Source organism: Scylla paramamosain, chromosome 25 (assembly GCF_035594125.1).
Source record: "Scylla paramamosain isolate STU-SP2022 chromosome 25, ASM3559412v1, whole genome shotgun sequence".
NCBI classification, from domain to species: domain Eukaryota; kingdom Metazoa; phylum Arthropoda; class Malacostraca; order Decapoda; family Portunidae; genus Scylla; species Scylla paramamosain.
In genome coordinates, this window is record NC_087175.1 from 2,525,298 (window position 1) to 2,532,500 (window position 7,203).

General features: G+C 36.5%; 1 long non-coding RNA gene across 1 annotated transcript in view; it reads left to right on the top strand.

Annotated features, from left to right (window-relative positions):
• The first annotated feature begins 824 nt into the window (after positions 1-824).
• Positions 825-7,203, top strand: part of LOC135113087 (uncharacterized) — a 143,328-nt gene continuing 136,949 nt past the window's right edge. The window contains exon 1 of the long non-coding RNA XR_010274705.1: positions 825-867. This is a non-coding gene — a long non-coding RNA (uncharacterized LOC135113087). The remainder of the gene's footprint in view (positions 868-7,203) is intronic.

Consider the following 7,203-nt stretch of genomic DNA (forward strand, 5'->3'; position numbering starts at 1 on the left):
CACACGAGGCTGCCCGGGTCCTGGGGGAGGGAGAGGAAGGAGAGGGGAGGGTGAGAGGGGCGAGAGGGAGGGAGAGGTAAGAGTGAGGTGGATTATGGCAACACCAACGCCTATGGCCACATCTCTCACCTGCGCGCCGCGATGCAACAGAAAACGGAAAACTCACCTGTCTTTTTTGGTTGGGGGGAAGAAGGGCAGGGTGTGGGGAAGGGTGTGGGGGGCAGGAAGGGGTAATTCTCTTTTTTTTTGTTTCCATTTTGAATTCTTTACTTTCACTGGCGTTTTTTTTTATGTTTGATTCTGTTTTGTGTCTGTTTGTGTCTATTTGTCTGTCTATTTATTTGTTTTACTCTCTCTCTCTCTCTCTCTCTCTCTCTCTCTCTCTCTCTCTCTCTCTCTCTCTCTCTCTCTCTCTCTCTCTCTCTCTCTCTCTGCCAGTCTGTTTGTCTGTCTGTTTATTTTTCTGTCTGTCTTTTTCTCTGTTTCTTATTTCTATCTGTTTTTGTCTGTCTGGCTCTCTCTCTCTCCATCTATTTCTCTCTCTCTCTCTCTCTCTCTCTCTCTCTCTCTCTCTCTCTCTCTCTCTCTCTCTCTCTCTCTCTCTCTCTCTCTCTCTCTCTCTCTCTCTCTCTCTCTCTCTCTCTCTCTCTCTCCCCCCTCCCTCCCTCCCCACCCCCCTTTATCTCCTCCCTCCCCTCCCCTCCACCTCCCAACCAACCACCCTCTCTCCTCTTCCCTTCCTTCCCTCCCTCCCCCCTCCCTCCCTCCCTCCCTCCCTCCCTCTCCTAACACACGCAGCCTCATTAAATCCATCTCTCTCTTTCAGGTGTGGCGGCGCGGGGAGGCCACACCTGCACAATTACACAGGTGAGTCAGGTGGACGCGGCACGCCAGGTGAGCTGCCGTGTTTAGGTGTAAAGGAACGATATGTATGTATGTATGTATGTATGAGTGTGGGTGAAACGAGTCTTCTTTTTTTTTTTTTTCCTTGTTTAAGTTTGTTGTTTTTTTCTGATTTGTTTTTTCTCGTTTTCTTTGTTATTTTTGTTGTTTTTTTGTTATTCACTTTTCTTCTTCGGTTCCTTTTTTTGTATATTTTGTCTTTTTTTTAGGTTTTGTTAATCTTTTCTTGTTTCTAATTTGTTTTCTTGTTTTCTCTGTCATCGTCATGTTTCTTTTGTGTTTTGCTATTTACTTTTCTTCTATTTTCTCTCAAATTAGTCTATTTTTTTTTTTGTTTTGTTTTCCTGTCCCTGTTAGTCTTTTGTTCGTCACTTTGTTTGTTTCTAATTTGTCTTTCATGTTTGTCTGTCATTGTGATATATTTTTCTTTCCCTTTTTACTATTTTTTTTATTTCTTTGTTTCTTTTCTGTGTTATTCGCTTTTGTATTTTTTCTTTGTTTTTTTTCTGTTACTCGTTTTCATATTCTCTTTATTTATTGTTCATTTGTTTTTCTTATTTGTCTTTCTCCTTTGTCATCTCCTTTTCCTTTGTTTTGCCTTTCTTCTCGTTTCTTTGTGTTTTTTTTTGTCTGCTTTTTATATTGTTTTTTTTTCCTTTGTCATTTTTTAATTTATCTTTTTTTCTCTTTCACTTCTTATTGTATTATTTGGTTTTGTTGTTATTCTTTTTTCTTTCTTTTTTTTTCTTGTCATGCACTTTTCTTTTTGGTCTTTGTCTCGTTTACGTTTTATTTTTCATTCTTTGTCATTCACCATTTTCTTCTTTACTTTTTCTTCACTTCAATATTTTTCTTTTTTTTTTTCCTTTCTTCTGTCATTCACTTTTTTTTTCTCATTGTTATTCATTTTTCTTTTTTTCTTTCCTCGTCATTCACTAATATAATTTTTGCGTATTTTTTCATCTTTTTATTCACCTTTTTCAGTTTTTCTTTTGTCAGTTACTCAAATTTTCTTCACCTTTCTTTTATCTTTCCCTTTCTTTTTTCTTCTTTGTTGTTATTCATCATTCGTTTTTTTTTTTGTACTGGCTTCTTCATATTACAATTTTCTCCTTTGTATTCACTCACCACTATTTTGTTATTGATCATACGAAAATAAATGAAATGCTGCGTTATGGAATGAAAATATATTCGCGTTTAGAGATGATTTTAATATTTTTCTCATCGATTTATTTATTTATTTTTTCTTTTCTTTTCTTTCTCCAGTGCGTGAACATACGAGTTACGTGTTATGTAATTAATCCTGTATACATTTTCATTCATTTTTCTCTCCTTTTCTCTTTCCTCTTTATGGTTATTGAGATTTAATGTATGTTTATTAAATCTAACCATCCATTTTTCCAATCTGCTTAATTAATTCACTGTAAATTAATGTTTTTTTTGTATTAATTTCCTGAATAAATTGATATATAGGTTATGGAATTAGTATATATTTAGGTTAACGCTTTCTCCTTTACCTTAACTTCCCTCTCCTCATTAACTTGCCTTATTAATGAGAGGAGAATACTTTTTTTTCTCCATCTCATTAATAAGCTAATTTAATACACGTCCTATTTTTTCTGCATTCTTTTATTAACAATGTGAAATTTTATATATATATTTTTTTTGTTATTGTTTTCCTGCATTTGCTTACCTCACTTCTTCATCACCTCTTCTTCTCTTTTTCTTTTTTATTTCCTTCTCCTTTCGTCTGTTTCTTATGTTTTCTTTGCTAATTATTTTGATTTTTTTTTCGTTACATTTGTTATTCTCTTTTCTCCGTTTATCATCCTTGCTTTTTTTTTCCTTTTCCTCTTTTGTTTTATTCCATCATTCCTTCATTCCATCCTTTCTTTCGTCTTTGTTTCCTCTCTTCCGTTCCATCAATTCCCACAAAACCACACTTCATTTCTTTTTTCTTTCTTCTCCTCCATTCTATTTTATCATTCTTTCATCCCCATCCTTCATCCCCATCCTCCCTTCGTTTTCCATTATATTCGAACCATCATTCTTTATTGTTTTCCCTTTTATCACCCCATTCTTACTTTCCTTCTTCCTTTCCTCTCCCATTCCTTCCCACTTAACATTCTTTAATCATCCTTACTTTCCTTCTTTCCTCCTTCATTCAAATCCCACTTATCGTTTCTTTCATCATAATCCTTCCCTCTTCCACCATTCATTCCTTCATCTCCCATTCACACTCTCCAAAGCATCTCCTCTTCTTTCCCCTTCTCTCTTCCCTCCCATCACCTCCCTTCCCACACAACACCTCTTTCACCTGGGGGAGTTAATTACATTCACCTGTTAATATTCATTTCTCATACCTTTGTCAATATGTCGCTAAGAGATTTCATAAGGCTTAGTGCTTATCAAAGGGTTATGTGACGTGTACCTGTGTGTGTGTGTGTGTGTGTGATGTATTTTTTTTTTATTATTATTGTAATTATTATTATGATTTTTTTTTTTTTTATTAGGGAAGGTCGTGTGTTGATACGGATGGAGTCTAATAAGATTGTGCGTTTAATGAAGATGTTGCTGTTTTTGTTGTTGTTGATTATGTTTGTTTATTTATTTACTTATTTATTTTTCTTTGTCTTTTTTTTTTGTCTAATGGGAGAAAGGATTGTTTAAAATGAGGGATTTTTTTTGTTATTTTTTTTATTCTTTCTTTCTTCTTCCTGCTTCATCTTCTTTCTTCTCTTCCCTTCTTCGCCTCATTTTCCGTCTTTTTCTTGTTCTTGTTCTTATTGTTCTTGTTCTTCTGTAATTATTATTTTTTTATTTCCTCCCCATGGCTTTGGTTTAATAAGGAAATTAAACATATAAAATAGTTTCCTTATGTGTTAATCTTAATCCTTTCTTTTATTCTTGTTCCTCTCTCTCTCTCTCTCTCTCTCTCTCTCTCTCTCTCTCTCTCTCTCTCTCTCTCTCTCTCTCTCTCTCTCTCTCTCTCTCTCTCTCTCTCTCTCTCTCTCTCTCTCTCTCTCTCTCTCTCTCTCTCTCTCTCTCTCTTTTATTATTTGTATTTTTAATTGCATCTCCTCTACTGGCCTGGCTTAATGAAGAAAGAGAATGAAAAGAATGACTTCTCTCTCAGTTAATCCTAAGCTTTTTCTTTCTCCTTCTTTCGCTTCCTTCTCCTCCTTCTTAGTTCTTCTTTTGTAAATATTTTTGATTCTACCCTTCTTTTTTTTCGTGTCTTAAGTTAAATAATGAAATGAAATAGATAAGTTAAGGTATTTATCAGTTAATCCTAATCCTTCTTCTGCTTATTCTCTTCATTTTCTATATTAGTGCGTTTTAAGTTCTAATTTTTCCTCTTGTGTCTTTGATCTAATGAGGAAACAATAGATAAAATGAGTTATAAGTGAATGCTAATGCTCACTTTCCTCCTCCTCCTCCTCCTCCTCCTCCTCCTCCTCCTCCTCCTCCTCCTCCTCCTCCTCCTCCTCCTCCTCCTCCACTTTCTTCTCTTCCTCCTCCTCCTCCTCCTCCTCCACTTTCTTCTTCTCTTCCTCCTCCTCCTCTTTCTTCCTTTGTAAATCATGTTTTTAATTCTCCTCTCATTCCTTTAGTCCAGTGAGGAAATAAAATGTAATAAAATAAGCTACGAGTTGATATAAATCCTGTCTTTCCTCTTCCTCCTCTTTTTCTTCATTATTCTTTTGTTTCTCCTTCTTTTAATTTTATCTATTTTATTTGTACTGAAGATAAAAAAAAAAGGAATTAATAAAGTAAGTTATTTTTGAGGTAATTCTAATCTTCCTTCACTTCCTCCTGCTCCTCCTCCTCCTCCTCCTCCTCCTCCTCCTCCTCCTCCTCCTCCTCCTCCTCCTCCTCCTCCTCCTCCTCCTCCTCCTCCTCCTCCTTTTGTACCTTTAGTCAAATACGGGAATAGAATATTTAAAATAACATATATGATTTCACTCTAATCTTCTTTTCTTCTCTTCCTCCTCCTCCTCCTCCTCCTCCTCTTCCTCTTCCTCCTTTGTGGTTCTTTGTGTTTCTCTTATTCCTCCTCTTCCTCCTCCTCCTCTGCCTCATGTCCATCATCCACTTTGCCATCTCCGTCTGCTTCCCTCTTCTTTGAATGAGGAATTGGGGCAGACGAAGACCAGTTTTCCATCTCTCTCCTCTTCCTTTCTTCCATTCCTTACTTCCTTCCTTCCTTCCTTCCTTCCTTATTACCTCGTTTCTTTGGTGCTTTTTTTTGTTCTTTATCTGTCATCTCTCTCGCAGTTCTAAGTGTTTCTCTCTCTCTCTCTCTCTCTCTCTCTCTCTCTCTCTCTCTCTCTCTCTCTCTCTCTCTCTCTCTCTCTCTCTCTCTCTCTCTCTCTCTCTCTCTCTCTCTCTCTCTCTCTCTCTCTCTCTCCGCAACAAAGGGAATCTTTTTGAGATATATTCAGACCATTCAGAGAGAGAGAGAGAGAGAGAGAGAGAGAGAGAGAGAGAGAGAGAGAGAGAGAGAGAGAGAGAGAGAGAGAGAGAGAGAGAGAATAACATACACCAACAGAAACAAACAAGCGCACACACACACACACACACACACACACACACACACACACACACACACACACACACACACACACACACACACACACACACACACACACACACACACACACACACACACACACACACACACACACACACACACACACACAGAGAGAGCTCACTATGCATTTTCCAAAACCATGTACTCTCTCTCTCTCTCTCTCTCTCTCTCTCTCTCTCTCTCTCTCTCTCTCTCTCTCTCTCTCTCTCTCTCTCTCTCTCTCTCTCTCTCGCTACAGAAGATAGGTAGATGGAGAGAGAGAGAGAGAGAGAGAGAGAGAGAGAGAGAGAGAGAGAGAGAGAGAGAGAGAGAGAGAGAGAGAGAGAGAGAGAGAGAATATAAAAGGTTGGGAGAATGAAAACACAAATAGAAAAATGCGAGGACATAAACCTTGATGGAAAAAGAAATGTGTGTGTGTGTGTGTGTGTGTGTGTGTGTGTGTGAGAGAAGGAGAGAGAGAGAAGGAGAGAGAGAGAAGGAGAGAGAGAGAAGGAGAGAGAGAGAGAGAGAGAGAGAGAGAGAGAGAGAGAGAGAGAGAGAGAGAGAGAGAGAGAGAGAGAGAGAGAGAGAGAGAGAGAGAGAGAGAGAGAGAGAGAGAGAGAGAGAGAGAGAGAGAGAGAGAATGACATGATCAAAGTGAATCTCCAAATAAAGGGACGAAATGGAGAGAGAGAGAGAGAGAGAGAGAGAGAGAGAGAGAGAGAGAGAGAGAGAGAGAGAGAGAGAGAGAGAGAGAGAGAGAGACTTTGGCTCACTTGTTCTGGTCTTTCATTCTTTTCTCTCTTTTCTTGTGTGTCCAATCAAAAGAAATATTTCCCCCGGCTCTCTCTCTCTCTCTCTCTCTCTCTCTCTCTCTCTCTCTCTCTCTCTCTCTCTCTCTCTCTCTCTCTCTCTCTCTCTCTCTCTCTCTCTCTCCTTCACACATTATTTGAGTATTTTCAGATCTTTCTTTTAACTTTTTTATTATTTTTTACTTTTTTATTTTCTTCGTGTTCATCCACATTTTTCTTCATTCTATTTTTTATTCGTTTTTATTTCATGTTTCCTTTCTTGTATAATAAAGTAACATATCATCATTATTTCTTTATTATTTTTTTATTTATTATTTCTTTCTTTATTTTATTTTATTTTATTTTTTTGAGTTGCAACGTAGGTTTTATTTGATCTTTTTCGTTGTCTTTAGTTTTCCTTCCTTTCCCTCTCTGTACTTTCTTATTTTTATATTTTTTTCTAATTCTCTTTATTCTCCAGTTGATGTCTTGAAGTTTTCTTACTTTTTTCATTTTTCTTATTTTTTTCCTGTTATTTTTTGTCATTTTCTCCTTTTTTTCTTTTGTTTTTCTGTTTTTTTCTTTCACTTTCTCTTTATTTTCTTTTTTCTTTCTCCGTTATTTTATTTTTTTCCAATGTTGTCTCTTACTCTTTCATTTTCCAACTTTCCTTTTAATTTTTTTTTCATTTTTCCAGTTTTACTAATTATTCTTTTATAATTTTTCCCTTGTTTCCCTCCGATTTCCTTCTTATTTTCCCAGTTTTATTACTAATCTTCTCATTTTACCAGTTTTCCCGTGATATTCTTTTCCTATCTTCTCTTTTATTCAGCTACTTTATTCTTTTTTTTATTTTGTATGTTTTCCCTGGTGCTTTTCTTTTTCCTTTACCATTTTCTTTCTTTTTTACAATTCTGCGTGTATTTTCTTATTCTC